Raw genomic sequence first — 22,126 nt, 5'->3', positions numbered from 1 at the left:
GCTTGACTTTATGGGAATTAAGCCAGTGCTCAAGTGCTGTGTTGAATCAGGGACAAAATTATGTGTGGTTTGCATAAATAGTAAATCTTTTATGGTTTTATACATGCCTATTACCTTGTATGAATCTTGTGTATGTAAAATTGCCATCAAAATCTGAAACACAGTGCAATAAGGCAACTTCCAACTTTTATTTCCTTACTTCTTTCTTTCCTCCTGCCCCATTTCTCTTCCCCAGTAAGGGGGCTTTCTGATTTTCCTAAGCTTTCTGGGGTTTGTTTTCCTTCTGCATAAAGTTTGACCATTTCTATATAAATGTTGATCATAGCCCCCATTTTTATCACTTCTTCCTTTTTTTTTTTTTTCTCATTTGTTTATTTTCCTTTTTGCTTCCTTCCTTTAGGTGGTTTTTTATTCCTTTTTCTTTGGGTCTTCTTAACCACTTTAGTTTGATGCTCTCTTGTTCTCCTCTTGCTTTGATTAATTTACAACCACCCTTTTTCAGTTTTTCTACTGAGCATCTGTCATCTCTATTCTTCCTCCTAAATCTGTCCTTCAAGGTTAGAAAGATAAAATGATGGTTGCTATGGCCAGCAAAAGGAGAAATCAGACATGAAGAATGAAGAAAAAAAGGCTGAATGTCAACAGAGCCTTCAACCATGAGGAAGAACAAGGTAGAGTAAAAACTATAAAGAGGAAGGAAAGGAAGATTTCCATAAAGAACACAGAAAAAGGATGGAAAATAAGAGTACTGGGGGGAAAAAAATACAGTGCTCCTACTTTTATTCCTAAGTTCAACATTCCCTCAGTTTTGAAGGACCTGAAGCTGCAAGGAGTAGACTTCCATTTGAATTTAAAATCAATCCCCTTAAAAAGAAATACCTTGATTACAATTAACTTTCCAGCATTTAGAAATGAGACAGGAACATGGCCAACATTCTTCTGGCTAAAAACACAGATATAGTGAGACACACTATGAAAAGATAAAGTATCTGAGCTCACCAAACCCTTATTTATCGAAGTTTTGTTAACCTTAGCAGAAAGCCTGCTAAGGTATTCTGGTATTACTGAAAAGCCAAGCAAGTAACAGTCCTATAACCAGGCAACATTTTGCATGGCACAAATCACTGTATTTGTACTGCTTAGTGTCTCCGTAGTTTCCTGCTTTTGAGACAGTCAATAAATGTGAGGAACGTAAGCCTGAAATCCTGTCCTCACTGAAGTCAAAGGCACTATATCCATTTGACTCTTTGAGACTAAGTGCAGCTAGTTTTCAGTTAAAAGGGAACTGACTGAATGCTGTCTGTGTGAATACATCTAATTTAGAGGGCTTAAAAAAAAACCACCAGAGCAGAAAATGCAGAAAGCTGATGGATACTGCAGGCCTTGGAACAGGCTGCCCAAGGAAGTTGTGAATGCTCCATCCCTGCCAGTGTTCAAGGCCAGGTTGGATAGGGCCCTGGTCAAGTGGGAGGTGTCCCTTCTCATTGCCAAGGGATTGGAGCTAGATGATCTTAAGGTCCTTTCCAACCCTAACCATTCTATTAGGCCAGGAGCAAAACAGTAAATACAGGTAGAGCAAAATCATGAAAGGATGAGGACTGAAAAAGTGGAGGAGAAACCGCATCCAGTGGGACTGTAAAAGTAACAAATGAGAATCAAAATTGTCAGGGACTGCAGGATACAGGTAATGAAAACTCAGAGTCATTGTAGGCAAAGCAAAGATTACTGCTTCCAAGTCAGCTGAACTTCAAACCACGGCTGGGAAGAGTGAGGCTCAGAATGTATCTTTGGAAAGAAAGAGGTATCCTGTGTTTGTGCTTGGGAACTTGGCACAATATCGTTATGGGTTTTCATCTGTTCACTTTGTAACTAGGAAACATATTTTGTTTTCAAGAAGTATGAAACATACGTACTTCTTAACTATTCAGCTTTTATAGCACTCATCTTCTGTATTTCAAAGGTGCCACACCTGAAGTCTGTCTGGAGACTGCCTTCTCCAGGATGAGAAGGCAACACCAGGGGCAGCTATTCTCATATGAAAAGCTATATTTCACCTGTTAAAAGTCTTGCAGTGCTTCTTCAAGCAGAAATACAAATATTAGACTGCTGCTTCACTAGGCAATAGAATTTTTTTTTTTTTCCCTCTGTAGTGAGAAAGCACTAATAAAGCCCTAATTTCATTCCCAGAGATGTAGCAAGAGGGAGAAGCCATTCCATCACCAAAACCAAATCCTGGTAGCAGAGAGCAGTATTTGATATTAATTTTCTATTGACTTGTTAAAATTCGTTTATATTCCCAGTGGGTAGGTCTTCTGCTACTCCTTCTGGGAGCATACTCCATTATTGCTAATGTCTTTGCCCCGATTTTGTCTTTGCTTTACAATAAGGTATTTTTTCTCTCTCCTTAGCATTTACAGCCTATAAACATTTACAACTTGTTACATTTCATCTCAGTTACTCTTTCATTAAGTTGCCTATACTTGACTGTTACTTTTTCTATGCTAGTTCATCATCTTGTTCTCCTCCTCTGGATTTGCTTTAGTTCATCAGCTGCAGTCCAGCAACATGCTAAATCAAATGCATACCTAGTATTCAAGCCAGGCTACAAAAGAACTACACACAGAGGGCTATTAAAACAGGGCTCAGTGATGCACAGCTTTTGCACATGAAGCCTGAAATTTTGCTATGTTTCATTGAAGCTGTGTTATGTTACATATGCATGCTTAATTTTCTGCTCACTATTACCCTTTAACAATATGGAAGACACTGCTATCAGGCTATTCAGCTGCTTACACTCTTTCTGAGCAATGCCTGAATGCTAGTGATGATGTTGAAAAAAAAATCTGAAATCTGAATTGGGCAACTGTGGACTTTAGTAATAAATTACAATTTTATTTTATTTTTAAGCTGTTGTATTATGAGAGGTCTGAATTTTAGCAAAATATTTACCTTTTTCAGCTAACAGTTTTACTTCATGAAAACAGATTTTGCTTTGCATAGTTTGAAGAAAGCCCACTCAGATCTTAAGCTACCCGAATAAAAGAAACAGTTTTGCTAATTAGAAAACAATTCTAAAGCTCCAATGGACATGGCCAATTCAAAAAGGACTTGAGGTTAAAGATTAAAATCAAATTGTATATAGGCCTGATAAAGAGTTCATACAAGCATTCTCCTGGGACATCACCAGCAGTACATTATTACTTGTAGAAGTTAAAGTTCTGGCACTAAGTACATACATAAGATCTTCAGAAATGCAACTTACCAGGAGAAAATAATACTTCAGAAATAAATATGTCTAAATGACTTCAAATGGAGCAGCGCTCTCCCTTTACATACACAAGGTAGGATCTGCTTGGAACAATCTGCAGATGGGAAATATCCACTATAGTGTAATGTTAGTATTTCATTAGTATTTGTAAATCATTCCAGGGTAAAAAATGAGAAGGAGCTGGAAGGCATATTTCTTCCTTTGCTACCTTTGTGCTGTTCCTCTGCAAAAGAGGGAATGCTTTAGCACCATGGATGATTGCCTTGAAAAGATGTGACAGCAGCCAAGTGTAAATGTGCCTATCCTACTCCTAAATTAGTTTTCTCAACAGCATGAAGAGCAACATAAACTACTCACATCTGCTTGGGACCATGGTATATAGTCAGATGGCTAGTTTACATGGAAGTCTAATTCACATTACACTGCATTTCACCACTGCAATTAAAGTTACTGTTGCTCAGGAAGCAATTAGTTGCGATATAGACACTGCAAACACACAGAAAGCAAAACACAGTCCTTGATCAGTCAGCCCTTCCCTGATCCTTGGCACATCTCCTACACTGACTTCCTACCTTAAACACTTAACAGTTGCAGACCAGGAGCAATACCTTCCAGCTGTGTATTCTCCTCCTTTCAGATAAAAACAAAATAAGATCAGCTTGAGACACTGCAGATGAGAAACTTACAGCATGATGTCAGCTAATTCCGTAGTGTTTATAAATCATTTTCAGATAATGGATGCTATGGAATTCGGATTATTATTGGCTCTTTTATCTGGTTTGAATTTGATAAAGCTAACAGTTTCACAAGCCAAGCCATCTTCTCCATACATTTAGAAACTAGGCTTATGCATAAACTAGGCTTAAACCAAGTTTGACCCTATTAGTACTGCCAGCCCAACCTGCATTTAAATCAAAACTGCATGGAGTAGTAAGTTTTAATGCCAAAGTAATAAAAACTGTAATGAGATATACACACACACACTTCTCTATCACAACATACACACATTGTGTCCTAGGCATACTTTTACTCTATATGTCTAACTTCTTTGGTAGTGACGAAGCACCTTTCAGTCATTACTAGAACCATTAATTTAAGTATCAGTATTGTCTGGATGTACTGTTCTCCTACAGTGCCTAGGATGTCCATGCAGCCATTGATTTAAGAGACAATATCACTTGCTTCCAAGTTTATGAGGCAATAAACAGCTCCGGCATATTGATGAATGTGGAGGTGTTTGCTCAGCACATTTGCAAAGGATGTTTATTACCCAAGTGCTGTGCTTTAAAAGCAAATGAAATTGCAACTATTCTCACTTTCTTCTGTTTGGGGGAAGGGAGAAAAATACTGTTGTTTTTAATTTGTTCTTCCACTTTCCCTCCTCCTGTGAGCTCATTAAAATGACTGACACTGCCGTGGATGTTTTCCTCATCTGTGCAGTTGATGACTACAGGTACTTTTCTTTGGTGGGTTTACATGCAACTACTTTAGAACAGGGTGCAATTGTCAGAATACCAGAGAGACATGACTAACATTAGTCTTTCATGTATTATTACCCTATTATCCCCTTTCAAAGGATTGAGCTAGCTCATCAGCATAGCCACTTAGTTACTAACCCTACAATAATATTCATTGCTTTGTCCATGCAATAAAAGAATTAAATACCTTTTCATCTGCAGAATTGGGATCATGTGAATGTCAGGGATTAAAAGATGAGTCTTTGGATTGTACACCTGGCAAAACACTTCTTGGAATCTGAACGCCTTTTAAGTATATGATACTGGGAAGGAAGAGAGGGCAGAGGAAAAATACAGGATCGACTGCAAAGTTGCATGCCAAATGAGTTGTTATGAGGGTGCCAAACAGAGAGAGCAACCAGGGAAAAATGTATTAAATTATCAAAACCACAAAACTGATTTACAGCTGTTGTAATTTCTCCTTTGCTTTTTGTTCCCATAAGGAGGATATCAGGGACAACATTTGCTTACAAGAAAAAAAATGTTTCTAGCTGTTATTAAAACATACATAAGTATTTAAATTATTTTATTTAACTACGTTGGGAATTTAAACAGAAAGACAATTGAATGAAAAGTTGGCATATAAAATCTAAGAAGCAAACAAATATTTTCCAAAATCCTCAAGATGAATTGATCACTGAATCTTCTGGCTTGTATGAAAAGTCTTTAATGTAAGCAGCAACCTATCTTTTATTTTAAAAGGATGTTTGAAATTCCTAGCAGAGCAGATGATTCCTTTCTTAGCCTTATAATATGAGATTAGGGAAAAAATATGAAAGTATTTTATAATGCTCATTAAATTGCTTCATTGTTTGTCTCATTATGTTTTTTCAAATTTAAGACTCAGATATGCAAACCTGCATTCACTTATATAAACCTTTTCATCTGGGTAGTGCCATTAAAATCAATGGGACACATTCTTAGGACAAGCCAGCACTGGCAATGTTATGCCAGTAGGCTATAAAAGGTCATTCTTTTCCTTCATGTTTGAAAAATGCCTTCAATCCAGTTGGAGATGTAAAGCTTATAACATTAAGAACTAATTCTTATATTTAAAAATAGAAAAACTAATTGATTGTACTTAACTAGCTCTTATTACTATACACTGTTAGAAAAAATGTTTCTACCACACGTCTTTTAATCCATATACTTGGTCCTTCTTTCTAACACTTTCTCCTCCTTTCACTTGTCCTGACTTTTAATTTTTGTGCTTCATTCTCATCTTACAAAGTGAATTTGCTAGGGAGGAGTGAAGGGACCTTAGGGGGATAACAGGTTATGCTGACACCTGTTCAGACTTTGTGGCCTGTGCTGAGGATGATTCATTGCAAATAGGCAGACTGCAAAGAGAGACATTGCTCTTACTGTCCTCTGCTTTCCTATTGTCCCTGTAAGTGAGATGGAGAATAGTAGCATCTGTTTCATTTACAACTCAGTTGGCAAGATTTCGTTTACATCATTAGCTTGGTAATGTTAGGTTATCATAGATTATGAATTATGGAAATTAGAAGGAACAAGTCTTCTAGCAGGTTTTGACAACCTCACTGACTGCTGTTTGGGGAGTTTATTAGGGAAGGATATGGATGGCCATTTAAAGCCACATATTTAGATTCTGCTGCAACATAGCCCAGCTGGCTGCAAAAATATATTCCAGAAAGTCAAGAAACTGAAATAAAATGTTTTTCCATGTTTATAATTTTAAATAATGGATGTGTGTAATTCTGAAATCAGTATTACCTAAAAGGGAGGGAAAAAAAAAACAAACCCACACCAAAAAGTCCTGGTGATAATAGAGCCTGTCCTTCAGCCTGGGAACTGAAGCGAAAATAAGTGTCATCATAAAATAGTTTACATTAGGTCTGGTTACCTCAAACGTGAAACAAAAAAAACAAAAAAAACAAAAACAACAACAAAAAAATGTTTACCATGCAGGGATTTTTACATATCCTGTTCTATAATAATTGAACTACTTTTGAGAATAAAAATAGAAAAAAGGTTCAGTTGCTCAGTAAACTTTACTACATAATTTGCTCTACTGTTACTAATTTTATCTGAATCCCTCTGCAGAAGCTCATAGTAGCTTTGACTAAGGTCCACACGTGACATATCCTTTGCAGGTCTGGTTATGACAGCAATCTGCTAAAAAAGGAAGTAGAAAAAAAAATGGCTTAAATGAAAATGAGGCATCTCTTAATTTAATGTACCTAGGGAAGAAAAATAAATTGCAGTATCTAATAGCAGAGGGCTACACTGTTTAATACAGAACTTTCAAACTCAAAATATAAAATAATTCACAATCAAAACAGAAAGAATCAAGCCTCATAGCACATACTGCTAATAAAGTATAATGTATATCAAAGACATAAGATTAAATCAGACTGTTATTTTTTTTATTTTTTTTTTAAGAGTTGTGTCTTCTACTCCTTGTTTAGGTTGTCATTGTGGAAGAAAACAGAGTATAATTTTGGTGTCCTAGCTTTAAGCTTTCATCTTTGTAAGTTTTTCTATGCAGAAAAGCTCAAAAGCTTTCTTTCCAAAAGATGTTTCCAAGATGACTACTGCCTCTTATTTTTCCTTCTGGTCACCCTATTTCTTTTTTGTTTGGTTTTTTGTGTGTTTGGTTTTTTTTGTTTTTTGTTTTCTCCCCACCCTCAAAGCAATGGCAGCAAAGTAAAGTTGCCTCCGTGAAGGATAACAGTGGCTTTTGCCACTATATGCTGGAGACAATCATTAACAAGGAGCAAATGGGGACAGTGACTAGTCTGTATTATGAAGGACTGTTATCCACATCACATGGAGAAAAATAGGTGATGATGATAATTTTGGGGAAAAATCATTCTAACTGCTTAGGCAGGTGTAAAGAAAAAACAAACAAACAAAAACCACCAAAAAAAAACCCAAACCCAAAACCCAGGAGATAGCAATGATTTGAGAGAGGATTCATTTTTTTTTATGGATCTGATGTGCCAACCTCTGCAGGAGGAAACTTCTGGAGCATATACCAACAAATAAGACACTTTTGCTTCTATATTTTCTCTGCCAAAGGTTTCAGATATGAACAATGCATTGTACTCAGTAAGCTTTAATTGTAGGGAAAATGTGGAAAGCATTGATTTTTGTCTGTGTGAAGATTATTAGGGGCTCCCCAAAAATCTCATGTTGAGTGACTAATTGCTAGTAGCAGATGCATTTCTAATTAATTTTAAGACAAATTATTCAGATACACTCTTTCATTGCCTGAAAATGTGTAAGTAAGCTCTGCCATTTGCATATGCTGCTTGGTGCAAGGGACATGTTAGTGCTGGCAGCGAAAGGAAGCCAAGAAACACTTTTGTTAAAACGAGAAAGGAGTGATGCAATCAGGTCTGTTCCCTGATGCAGTTTTACTGTTTTATTGAAAACACATTCAACCCTGTATCTCTAAACATAGAACAAAGATAGGCAATATTCACACTCGCAATTGTCAAGTTTGTCTTTCCAGTCTGTTCTGTGCCCCAGAAAGTCTTCTTAATTCTTCTGTTCCCCATTAAGCCAAACAAGCACCTTGTATCTCTACCTGTAGTTGGAGAACCCACGGTGCACAGCCTAAATGTGAGTCAGGCCCCAATATGAAGCTTTTTGCTACTGAAGGGAACTCCTACTTTTTCCAGCTGTGTCGTTTGTATAAAGGAGCTTAACCAAGCCTTCCCTTTACCCAGAACTGAGGGTGTTTAGTACATATTTAGCTAGAGCTGCCATGGCCTAGAGATCACAGGCTTACTTGCCAGCAGCCACTGACACTTACCAGCACAGCAATATTGTATCCAGCTATGATACCATATATGATTTCCTTTCAAAGCCCTTTTGTTCCTGCAGGGGTCCCATCAAGAAATGCATACACCAAAAATATAAATCCATAGAAAACACTGGCTTCCTACATGGATAAAAGATATGTATTAAAGGGGAAAAATAAAAAGGAATTATATCAGGCCTGCTGCTTATGTGTGATTTTCAAGTTTATTAGCATAACCAGGTTTATCATTATTCTTATGTATCTCTTGAGAAGCATGGCTGATAATTATTTAATTTTTTAGTAGTAAAGAAAAGCACATCTCTAAGCAGTAGGTGACAAGGGCAAGAGCCTAGCTTTGATAGAGTACTTCAAAACCATACCCTCCATGCAAGGACACTCTGGATAAGCTGGTGTGCATGAAAAGTATGTATACACTGGAGTATATTGGAGGCCCTGGATGCTGGATTTATTCACTCCCTTCTCCACACAAAGACCACCACCAAACACCTCATGAAAACAGCTGCACTTCTGATGTGTTCTTAATACCATTTATTATTTCCTGGGCAAACCTGAACTGTGGCTCACCCTCCAGAAAAAGCAGACATAGACCTATAAAAACTATCTTGCTATAAAGGACTCTATAAAACAGTACGTTTTAATTGCTTCCTGGTTTCATCAAACTGTTTTATACTCAAAGTTCACATTAGGTTGATACTTAAATTCTTTGGGCTTTTTATTATTTTAAAACATAAATTATCAGAAGCTATTTACTTTAGCATTTGCTTTCATGAATGGAGGTAGCATTTGTGACTGACTAAACATTTAAAAAAGCAGTTCAACCCACCCCAGTTTTTAATTAGTTGCACAAATTATCACCAAGCACCGTAAATTTAATGTAATCTCTTTTACAATAACAAAGTAAATACTGAGCAGATAATAACACATTTCTATGGACTGACTGGGTATCCTGTGGGTACATTACCATTATGCTTATTTGGGATACAGGAAGATGGGAATGCAGGAATTGCCCATCAGGATGCACTCAGCTGATTGCTTGGGTTCTGAAACAGGAAGGCTGACAATTCAGGAAATGAGGATGTTTGGCTTTGTGCAGAGATAACCGCTGCTTCCCCCACCCCCGACAGAATAGTTTAGGAAGCAGAAATACCACCAGCTGAGCAATGACTGCCTTTCTTGGGGAAAAGAGGCATGAAAGAGTCTCCGTTGCGTCATACATGTCTAACAATGTTTTGGTGCTCAGCCAGATAAGTGAGATAATAACCTGTCATCTTCTTACAGATACTGATCTGTAATATGGCCACTAATAAGTATTTAAAAGGTTTGTTAACTTTGAGACTCTTCCGAAATCTGTGTCACAAAAAATTGGCGTAATTCTGGAAAGATACACAGTCACTTCTGTGGTGAAGCTCTGGCACTGTTTATGTCTCAAATAAAATATCAATTAATGAGGTTCAAAATCAACCAAGTAAATTTTTACATTATAGATTACTACAAGAATCAGATGAAAACTGATGATGTGCAAGAGAAATGAAGGCACACATGCTGCTTACAGTACAATCTACAGACATTAATAGCCTGCGCCCAGATATCACGTGGTAAAAACCCCTGTGGCTGGTCTGTAAACACAAGATGGTCAGTGAGTACTTTAAATACACCTAGATTTTTTAAAAAGCTAGTCTACATTCTTCCCTGTGAAAGATGGCAACATACAAAGAAAAGCAGCATGCTACTTAAAGGTTAAGTCGGCATTCAAAGGAAAACAAACACGTGGCCCTAATAGTTGAAGATTTAGCCCTTTACCTGGAGCAGTCAGAACTTTCTAAGCCACAGCAGAGGCAACACTGAATTTTTGCATCAGTAATGATCTTTTCCTATAACAAGCACTGTTCCAAGGTCATCCATTCTAAGGAAGCTGACAGAAGAAGTCTGAGATCTAGCCATGGCAATTCAGGATGTTTCGTGTTTGTCTGGATTCACCTCTTTATTAGGGACTACTGCAGAATGCATGGCGTGCTTGTGCTTCAGTCCATCTCAGCACTGTTACTGGAAGTTTGTGCTACAGTGCCAAGCTGCGAATTGAGCTGGCTGAGATGCAGGCACACATGCTATTCTGCTGCCCCTGCGATAGTCGCTACAGCCTCTGGCACGGGAGTAGACCAGCTATACTCTCCTTGGCTAGATCTGCCTGAAGTTGCCTGTTCAATTCACTAGGGCGCACTACAATTCAGATGCTTAGCTGCAACCCCTACAGATAAAAGCTTTCTGCTGCCAAGTATTATGCAGGATCCCTGACGGGCTCGGCAGCCTATGTCAAATCCTGCGAGGTTGTAGTTACCATCATGCTGCAATCTTGTATCTGAACTGCAGGCTACAATTGCACCTCAAGAGGAGCAGCGCTGAGAGAACATAACAGAAATCTGTCTGGCATGCAGTGCTCTTAACAGCAGATAGCTGGAGCACAATATGAGAACACAGGTGCTTTTAAAGCCAGAGGTAGCATCACAAACTCCTCTTGAAGGAATCTAGCTAACTGCTTTTGGAACTCATCTAAACTTCTGACTTCTATATGAGGAATAGATGCAAATGAAAACTTTTTTCTAAAAAAGTATCTCTTCTTGTTACTTTCAACCACCCATTTGCTAGTTCCAGTAGCAGCATTTCTTGGACTAAAAACCAACAATTCCTTGTCTGCTTCCCTGTGTTCCTCAAGTTTGCAGATTTGGATTGTCACCATCTTCATTGCTTCCCAGACAGAACTATCCCAGTGCACCTATTTCACACCTTGAAGTCATTCCCTAACTTTTCTCACTCTTGCCATTTTCCTCCGTATTTCCTACACTGCTGCTCAGGTAAGGGTAGCATGCTGGCACCTTTGTATCTCAGGAATCAATGGCCCATGACATTGGCACATAGACATGAGGAATAGCCTAAATCATGGTTAACTGCCCAGCACTGGGGATGACCACCAGCCTAGCAGCTTCACAGGATAGTGTGCACAACCATCTGTGATGTGCACCTCCACACTCCCCACTCACTTGCAATCTTATATCCAAAAATGTGGGCTTGGGAGTGATTTTCTGCTCCACCTCCTGGGCCTCTTACCTTTTGTAAAGGGATAAAGGATCCTTGCAGAGATGGAGACTCTCAGTAACACTGCTTGAGTTAAAGTATAAATTTGTGCTGATATCAGATTCATTTATATTTAGGAAAACTCTTAAGATATAACTAGAAGTACTTATTCTGCTCTCCCATTGCTTGACCCATTCAGCTAAATTCACTAAATTAGTAAGATTATTTCTACCCAACTGAACTACCAAACAGCAAAGAAAACAAAAGCAAAGCGAACAGCAAGCAAAGAAAAAAATAAAAGGTCCAGAGGCATTAAGTTGGGTTCCAAGGAACTACGAGACTGCATTACAGATTATTAGGGTAAAGAAATTGTGACAATTTGGGGCAAGTCTTTTAGTGAAGCAGGGATTCTGTTTTCACATTCTTTCAACAACTGCAAGATGAAAAAATTGACTTTTTAAAAGAAAGCTGAGTACCTGATGTCACAAGATACAGCTTGGGGAAAAAAAAAGTTATTGTAAAACCACCATGATTCCATCCAAGGTCCAAGTCACGCAGGATTTTATGTGACTTAGCACTTCCAGTTTGTGCAGTGAACACTTTAAAATTCAGCTGTTTACAGTAAATTACAGTTGTTCAGAGTCATATATTAGTTCAGGTAACAGGTACTCTGGATTTTATATTTATGTTACACATATTTCATATTTCTTTTTTTTTTATCTCCCTTTCCAAACAAGGAGAAAATACTTTCTGAGACTGGCAACACATATTCTGGGAATGACCTTCATGTTCGCAGCCTCAAGAGGCAAACTGTAACTGTGGGGAATTTGTATCTAGTGAATCTCTTTTCAGAAAAAGAAAGGGGAATCTGTGCAAACTGTGACTGGATTGCTGGCAAAAAAAAAAAAAATATATGCAGAAGATCCCAAACAATCTCATTACTGAGCATAAAAACGACCAACCAACCATCACAAAGGAAAGACACTATAAGGAAATTTTAGCCCTCAAAGAAGTTTGGCAAGCTGCAATTACAGTTAATACAGTCAAGCCAAACATTTCTGCAAAGTATTATTTTAACAGTGCCCATAGTAATTCTTGATCATAAATTAGCCATGTCTTATTATTACTAATCTAGTGAGGATTACTTAGCCATCACAGGTCGAATCAAGCCCTCACCACTTTTGATCCATTACTAAATTAATAGAGATGCAGAAACTAGAAGGCAGGGCATGGTTGGTCATGAATATTCAAAATGAGTCACATCTTTTCTGTATTAGACAGAGTATACTTGCTTTGAAATAAGAACTGATCATTACTCACAGATCTATACAGGTCTCTCCCCCATTGTGTCAGAAACTGGAAAAATCAGTGAATCTGCACTCTGTATAATTTATGTATGGAAATCAGGTTTTCTTAATTTTCCCCCTTCCACTGCCCTAATGCTGTGGAGAAATATGAAGTAGGCAGTATCAACCTCCAGCTTTATACAAACTTCCTCAAACACACAAAAATGATTCTTACAAATTTATATCTAATGATACAATAGATGATATTAACCATGTTACGAGATTGTATTAGTGTCTTTAAATATATTTTTTATTCTTGTCCCCAGAAAACGTATTTTTTCATTGGAATTGAGGGCAAACACCTAATGTATAAAATATTTCAGAGTTTGTTAATTACAAAAGGAGAAAGGTAATTAATAAGTCTTGGGATCAGTTTATAGTCAGTCTTTCTCAATTAAACTTGTAATCTATAGTGTTCCTGAAGAAGATACTGAAATGTCTCAGATCTCAGCAGACTAAATTCTTTATGTAAAAAAGCTCCATAAAATGATTCCACAGAGCAAAGCATGGGCTCTGTTTAATCTGGAAAATAGTGATGTTCAGATTTTGCAGTCTGCAGTAGAATAACCTTCTTGCAGACTACATACATAGGGCAGCCCTGTTTCCTACTGCAGTTTCTGCTAGTGGTGAGCTAGACTTGGGGTGGGAGAGCAAAGGGAATGTATTTTGACCTGTGTCCATCTTTACCTCTTGATCTCCATGCTAGCAGGCACTTGCCTCTACATGTAGTTAGCTTCTTGGGCTGCTGACAGCCTGTTCTGGAAGAATTCACTATTTAAATATTTCCATCAGGTCTAAGACTAAGAACATATTTTTATTGCAGGAAAAGCAACTCTATACTGAATGAAAGCATAAAGTAACACGATAGACTATGGGCCATGCTATTCTAGGTAGGCACAGTTAAACCCTTTACACCTTTGGTAAATATGGAGGAGGTGTCTCATTTTCTCTCACCTGTGAGGTTTGTCCATCTAACAGAATCACAGATACACTCAGGAACATTTTCTAGAAATCCTGTTTACCCAGAACCATATCTAATTATTTTGCTTATGGACGGAACTGCTTTTCAATGCCTTACGGATTAAGCTACATTTGTGTTACTCCTCTTAGATCAGCATCCTAAAGCACTAACTTGTTGTCTTCCTGCTCCACAGGTGTCACACTGTCCCTCAGACTACATAGGATATATTTAATAATGTGTAGTTATTCAAATATACATATTTGAATGTACAGTATGATCAAAGGCAACTATAGATGGAGTCTGAGTTGGGGTATTATGCTATACACCATTTTGATGTAACTATGTTTTGATTTGAATTCAGAAAGCTTTACAGTAACTTCTTTTTGGATATGATTGCATCGTCATTAGGCCAAACCCCGAGTGTTCAAAGCACACAACCAAAATAAATTCTGTTGGCAGAAAACTCTTGTACTTATGAGATGCAGCTAGAAGGAGAATCTATAGCAGGAAAAAGCATGTAAATATCTATATGGAAATTAGCTATTATGCTGTCACACTTATAGCTCCCAGGTTATCTGTAAAATCCCTAAACCCTGGTTGGTATCTGTGTAGGTAATATGTCTGTGTGTAAGCAGTAGAATGGGAAGTTTACCCCAGAGTGGTTCTTTAACAGAGTCTTCATTGTCAATCCCCCCATAACCTCTTCCTCCCTTAGCAACAGTTCTCTGCTTTTGCCTCTGCTTTTGGGCATCTTACTTGGAAGTTCAGATTATCCAAGAATATGGACTACTTGAAGGTAGTTTTTTTCAAGGAACAGATTTTTTAAAATGCTACTCATCAGAAGCACACTATGTGGAAGAAAACACGGATAATTCACTCAATCCCTGTAGCAGTATGCTTTAAGCCTAGGAATCCACTATTCAGCTCTCTCGGTCAGGTTGTCATTTCAGATACTGCTGGGCAGCTATCTGAATCTCTCTGCATGTTTATGTGGCCTATCCCCACATCCTGACAGGTTCACACCTGTAAATCTGATTAGAAGACAATGTTTGACTTGATTAGTCAAGTGCAAAGCTCAGTGCAGTCAGATATTTTAAATTCGAGATTTCCTGGAGCTCTGTTAATAGATTTGAGACCTGAGGAGTGTGCAAATGAAGCATTAGGAGCCACACATTCTTACACACAGTATTTCATTTCTTCATGCTCAGGTGGTATTGAATCAGGAACTGTTGCTAAATGACTTAGGACAGATGGTGGTTATCATCAGAGCTTTTTCTGGAGCTCCATCAAATGAAAAATAACAAGTTTGTGTAATATTAACCAGCAAATTCCAATCTCCTATTGACTACTGTCTGTGCATTTGTGATCTCTAAATGTCTAAAGGCTGCTTTCAGATTATTCCTTCAAATTAGAAAGGACTATACTCTCCCCTCAGCCTTCCATAAGGCTGATCTATTTGCAGCCTCTAAAATCATCCTCGTTTTCTTACTGCTCTTCCATTCCCGTGACTCCCATTTCTCCTCAAATTAATGCCAATGAAAAATCTTCTTCCTCTTCTAACACTCTGCCTCAGCAGAGCATTTGCGATACCACACTTTACAAATGCCCTGTGAAATCAGTTTGGGAGTAATGATACGCTATGTATGCTTAGAAATGCACTTATGTTTCCAAATGTCTCCTTGAGTATTATGAAGGTTAGTGAACCAAAATTATGAGTAGTTCTGTCACCATACAGAGACCAAAAAAGACACACTTGCCTATAGATGCAGACCAATCCTAGTTAGTGCGGGAAAAAGTCGGGGAAGGGTTGTCATCTATTATTTACACCTAACGGATGTGCGCACGTTATTTTACTATCCAGTAACAAGACATGGGTCCTTGCCCCTTGATCCTGTAGGATCTGGAATATGAGAGAAATTCACACTACAGTGAAGTAATTGCAGTACTGCAAACCCTTAATACAGACACAGTTTGCAAAAAGCAAAGCAAGATTCATTTTCATGCAGTGCACCCTAACACATTGCAATAAGTACTCTCAAGTAAGTTCTACTCTCTGGTACCACACTTGAACATCTGTATTGAGACTCTCAGACTATTGTCTTAAATTAGGTCAAAGCACAGTACAAGAATAACGGAACATTATGACAGGGAAAAGTAACAGTGCAACAAAAAAAAAACAACCAACCAACCAAAAAAAAAAACCAACCCCACAAAAGCCAATAAATACAAAGAAAGGCTGAAAACAGCTCTGAGGTGAGGAGAGCTATTCCCACAGAAAGACTATTTGCATTGATTTAATTTTTGACATGCTTTGTTTTCAAGATTTGTAATGAACTGTACTATTACTGTTTGTTCTGAAGCACTGTCAGAAGGCCTGAGCAAAGTCATGAATAAGCAAGAAAGGGGCATACAAAATTTACTGTCTCCATGCTATCAGTGAAGGGCAAGAATCATCTACAGGCATTAAAACATGAGCTGGATAAACAGGGTAGGCAGGAAGCCAGAGCAGAAGTTCAGAGAGCAGAAACTGAGGTGTGAAGGGGAGACTTAGCAGGACAATCACAGATTCAGTTTTTTAACAATCATTGACCTTGCACTAAACAACATAGGAAAAAGCCAGCACTCCACGTGAAAGAAACAGTGTTACTTTCGCATATTGGGGATGGGGCTTTGGAACATTGGGGCTGGCTCTAAGACACTAGGGGAACAAAACAAAGGCTTTGAAACACCATGACTTAGACACACTCTGTGGTTAAAAAGAATGCTATCTTTGGACAACCTATGAAACCAAGTTGGTGCAAATAGGTTCTGTAGTTAAACAGTAAGTTGGGGTACCACATGTATGCCAGAGAGTTATGAAATCAAACCATAAAAGGAGATAAATAAATCTGAGGAAGGGGCATACAAAATAGAGTAAGGGGAGATATAAACAGGCAGGATAGTTAGCATGTAGATTATATGCATCGGATAGGCTGTAAACCTTGGAGTACCCAACCAATGGGGAAACAAGCGAGAGAACTTGTGTGTGGGATAGGAAATATAAATCAAAATTCTGCTTTTGCTGTGTGTGTCTACTTGCTAGGACACCCAGGTTTTGCAAAAATGTTAATAAATAGCTGCTTCACTGTTGTGTCTACCCTGAGCTTCTACAAGAAAAGCTTTCATCTAGGGACAATTTCTCACACTCCAGAGATTTAACACATGGCAAAACCAACAGGACCAATATTAATCAGACTTCTTTCTCGTGCACACATTTTTCTGCTTATTTCTCCCCAGCCATAATAGCTGTGTCCCTTCCCCAGTATCATACGTCTACTCTCCCCTTCCCCGAAGACTTTTCTCTCTCTCTTGCACCACTGACCCCAAAGCTCAGAGGCCTCTTTGAAATCTGTACCTACATCCAAACCAACATTTTCTTCAATACGAGAACCACTTACTAATGAAAACCAATAATTTTTGAGAAGATTAAAAAAAAAATAAAAATAAAAATAGAAACCTTAAAATTACAACACTGTATTTAAACTGAGAAAAATCATGGCTTTCATTTGGTGCTTATGTGAATTCACAAACGAATATCAAAAGATTTTTCCCTGCACCATTAGCTTTGTCGCAAAGCAGCCACTGGGAAACTTAGAAAACACTTCAGTGAACTTACATTAAGACCAATGTTAGTTACACTATCATTCTATGTAGCACAAACCTATTTCAGAGTTTGCTTATTGTCAGAGCAAAGAACTCCCTGCATCACTCCTTCAAAATGAAGCCTGTATTTTTACAAAAAGGGAGTCTCAGGGACTGACCTCCTTCTGTCACTCACTTCCACATGTTCTGCCTCCTTTTTCACACCTTTCAAGACACATGTGAAGGCACTGTGGTAAGGGTGGTACATTGGTGTCCAGTCACAAGACCAGGAAGGGAAGAGGTGTACTGCTGCTGGAGAGCACAGCTCACATAGTACCAAAATCTCTCTCTTCTGTTACCCCCTGTGCTGGGTAAGTCTGCTTGGTGATCAAAGGACTGATATTCAGAGAAAGTGTGAGCAGTGTACAGTGTTCCATAAATGCATGTGATGTGGTGGTGTACTGAAGATGTTCGAAGTCCGAAAACGCACATCCCCTCTTCTCAGGTCAAAATATGGGTCACACTCACTGCTGCTTACACTTCCCACTTTGGCTCACTCAGTGCCCCTTTCATGATTCATCTTTCTCCTCCCACAGGTGATGGGGAAACTTCTCTCACCAAGGCCTCCCTCATCTCCAAGTTACCTGGACACCCGTGTCTCCTTCAGAAAAATCCTGCTTACCCTTCTGATGAAATATGGCTGCAGGTTATGCAGTATATGAACACACAATCTGGGAAGGCATGATGTAACCTAATGTTACACTGCACTCTCAGGAGGTGTAACTTTGGCAACCACTAGTAAATGCTTAAAATAATAATTAGGACAGTATTTAACACAGTGTCACCTTCACATTGAGTGCCTTCACTGGAAATAAAGAGGAGCGGGCAAAACCATTACTGCTTTGCAAAAGGAGTACGTGGCCTCCAGCTCTGAGGAGTTCTAGCTCAGGGAAATGGGAAGTGCGAATGGTATTTAAATGTTAGCAGGGAAGGGAGGAGAAGGTTAGAACAAATAGGTGGGAGTGAATTTCTCCCTCATGATGCACCAGAGTCATGAGAGCTGGCAATGTATGTCAACTGCCTCATCTGGAAGGACCACTGACATTCTGCTGCTCCTGCAGCAGTTTGTATGACAGCTTGGGTCATCTGATTCAGACAGAATCAGCCAAGCTAGCGTAACCCATTGAAATATGCAGCACAAGTTTTCCTGGCTCATTTTATTGTGTGAGGCAGAGCTCACACAAACAGCTCCCCAGCAGAGCCACAGGAAATGGGCAGCAACAGGCAATTTCTATGTAGTGATGGCTTAAATCAGAGCTGTATGCAACATTGGTCAGTACAGTCAGTGTTTGTCAAGGTGGTCAATGAGGTCATTTGTCAAAGCAGAACTCTGCTGAGTTCCCAGATGCCTTGTTCTTTCGTGTGAGCTTCCCTAACCTAAGTGGGGGAATAAAAATAATGTTCTTGCCATTACAAGAACAGATTCATTAAAGGTTAGAGCAAAATCCAAAACGATTACAAGGAAGCATTTACCTCACTGCAGACAGCATCTCTCTGTTATTTTTGCCAGCAATTTAGAAAACTAATTAAAATAATGGATTATTGTACTCAATGTTTTAAACTAATCAGTAACGCTAACATGCTATGCATTTGTGCTTTCCTATAAACACTATCTTTAAAAGCCTTCCTAAATTGACACTTTTAAACAAACAAAAAAATCTTGCTCTTTTTATTACTTATTGGATTAGAAATAATTAAAGCTTAGCTTGCTGGTATTTGCATGAGTGCCAGAAAGCACAGGTCATTGGGCCTGGGCAGATAAGGTTTAATAGCCCAGAGTATCTTTTTCCACTAGTTTGATCTGATCACGTTAGGCTTAGAAAGCAGTGACTAGAAAGCGTTAGCATTACAGAGCAACTCAACTATTTTCTCCAGGAGATATTTCAGGCTCTGATCCTGTGATACTGATGTATGAAGGCAGGCTCATCGACCAGTACAGAATCCTATTAACGTAAATGGGGTTTTGTGCAGGCATCTGCCCTACTCCCAAGAATCAAGAACTTTATGATTGGAACATAGTTCCTGAACAACAGAAGCTTGCATCTCATAACCTCTCTCCTCCTCCATGCCCCAGTCTCATTTTCTTAAGATGCCAATGGTTTCAGAAAATTTAGGAAAAATAAAGATACATGAATTCACTTTTAATCCACAGACTGACTCTTCACTATTGTGACCAAAGTATGCTTATTGGTAAACACAGAAACTTCTATGATGAAACTCTGCTCTGTGGATAAATATATCTCCAGAAAATCAGGATTTTCATAAAGCTTTCTAGACACAACACACGTAATGTTTTAAAGTGGTTAGCCTTCCAAACATGTCAAGTAGCTTTCAGGCATCTCCAGGTGAGCTTTCCAGAGCAGAAGCCCACTAACATAATAGTCAGGCTTGAATACCTTGCCTCAGCATGTTTTTCACAAACAATATTTACATGTACACTATGCTCATAACATCTGCCTTTCCACTTGCCTGAGAACTAAAATGCAAATAAGGGAAAGAGATCCTCAGTTGAGCTATAAATTATGAATAGTTCTTCAGTGAACTGAACTTTGAAGCTTAAGTAACAGAGCAGTAAAAGTCCAGGAAACTGAAAGATGTACAGTTTTAACTTAATGCTACCCCAAAAACTCAGTTAAAACATTTAAACATCTTTCTTTACTTTAACTAGAATCTTCAATGGACCAAAAGGTACCTCTGGGGACCCAGCAAAGCATTCTGCAAGATCTGAAGAAGATTGAGGGGAGGAGGCCATGAGGGGGAACTATCCACACTTCAAAGGCTTTCCTTCAATATCACTATTTCAAGTGAAGATTTACAAAATGTTTCTTATTTATACATTTAGTTATTTAAACAAGTGTAATGCCTTACTCAGATGAGAACAAAAAGACTTTGAAAACTTAATTTTTATGCTGTTGAAAAAATATAAAGCCTGTTGGACTGAAATGTTTTCCTTTGACATTCTCTTCTCTTTTTAAAAAGATTTTTTTTTCTTTTTAAACCAAAAACAAAAATAATGTCAGGATCTTACCTGTCTGCTGTGGTTCAAAGGAATTTCCCTGTCTCATTTTAGTATTATTTTGTATGGTAAGCATCTTATCAAATGAAGGTTGTGTTTGTTTGAGTTTCAATGAAAATTAAAAAGAAACTAGAAGCATACAATCCACCCTGAGAGCGCACTTTCTACACTTTTAACATAGGTACTCTAAAAAGTCTGCAAAAGTCCCAGAAACACTGATTGAAAAAAAAACCTAAAAAAAAAAAAAAAGCCCCTACCAACATAACTTTGCTGTTTCATTATGTCACATCATTTAAAACTGTGTTCAGCAAGTATCTTCGAAAGCCAGTGTCTCCTGGCCATAGATGTTACCTGTAGGCAGAAGGATGGTACAAAAATGCTACAATTTTTTTTCCTGCTTAAGTTTCCATGTAATACAAATATTCAGGAAGTCTTTTAAAGTTCATCATATGCTTAAAGATATGCTTGAATTGTACTTACAGTTATATGACTTCATTATATGCTTCATGCTGTCCTCAGGTGCCTTTTAAGTCTGCAACAACCTATCACAATATTACTTTGTTCTTCACCATTTACCAGGCTCCATTCTGTACCTCCAAATCATTTGTTTCTTTGGCAGCACAAACTGACTATGGGAGAAATTTCATTCAAATTAAACAGACTAACCTTTCAAAAAACCTGCAACAAACTTAAAGGAAAAAAAAAAAAGCCTCTCTCTTTCATCCCCTACAACTCTGTAGGACAGGTCCTTTTAGAAGCAGTCCAGGAAAAGCTTGTATATATTTGCTCTCAGTCCACTAATTTTTCACAACCTCCTGCACAGCCAGAGATTCTACCCAGTAGCTGGAAGTCCTCTGGGATAATTTCTTTCTGTTAATGGAGACTGTGCTGATTCACTACAATGTGATTCACCTGCTACAGGTGCCTAGGCTCTGGAGAGCAGCCAGGCACCTTTCCCATGTGTTACAGCCTCAGAGCCACACAGTAGGTAGCTGCTTTGCAGAAGCTTCCAGGCCAGTGTAGGAGATAGATATACACAAGTTTCTATGCAACCCTTGACTGTGGAGGTGAGTTCCTGCAGCCTAACTGAAAGGCAGTGGCAGATTAGAAGCTTTGTAATAGCATGTTGTATGTTTTAGCACAACTTTAATAGAATCAGAGGCTATTGACTGATTTTATGGCTATATGAATGTTGTCAGCTAGACTAAAACATGTGGCAGGCCAAAGCTGAGTTAATGTGCCAGTAAGACAAAGAACCTTTGCCAGCAGGGAACTGTAAAGCTCTGAATTCTCTAAGGCTGTAAGCAGGTGAAGCAAAGGTATGGCTGGTTACCTGCTGCTATGCTAACATGACGTGTACAATTCATACAGCTGATGAGAAACCTGTAGAAAAATGGAGGTGCCTTGGCAATAATGTGCTTAGCTCTATTGAGAGCACTGTAATGTTAATTTGCCTTTTCTTTGCTTGAAGTAAC

At 38.4% G+C, this 22,126-nt stretch overlaps 1 long non-coding RNA gene across 3 annotated transcripts in view; it reads right to left on the bottom strand.

Annotated features, from left to right (window-relative positions):
• Positions 1 to 21,351, bottom strand: part of LOC133225662 (uncharacterized) — a 33,130-nt gene extending 11,779 nt beyond the window's left edge. For 2 of the 3 annotated variants that reach the window (XR_009729232.1, XR_009729231.1), the window contains exons 1-2: positions 21,132 to 21,351; positions 20,909 to 21,002 (exon numbers count right to left, since the gene is read on the bottom strand). This is a non-coding gene — a long non-coding RNA (uncharacterized LOC133225662). Of the gene's footprint in view, positions 1 to 18,832; positions 19,013 to 20,908; positions 21,003 to 21,131 lie in introns of those variants that run through there. The other variant, XR_009729230.1, reaches the window with a different exon arrangement.
• Positions 21,352 to 22,126: the final 775 nt, after the last annotated feature.

Source organism: Neopsephotus bourkii, unplaced genomic scaffold, assembly GCF_033783945.1.
Source record: "Neopsephotus bourkii isolate Nb327-2 ecotype Australia unplaced genomic scaffold, CSIRO-AGI_Nbou_v1 NB_1765, whole genome shotgun sequence".
Lineage (NCBI taxonomy): Eukaryota > Metazoa > Chordata > Aves > Psittaciformes > Psittacidae > Neopsephotus > Neopsephotus bourkii.
The sequence above is the reverse complement of the archived record's forward strand: the minus strand, read 5'-3'. Positions and strand labels throughout refer to the sequence as shown.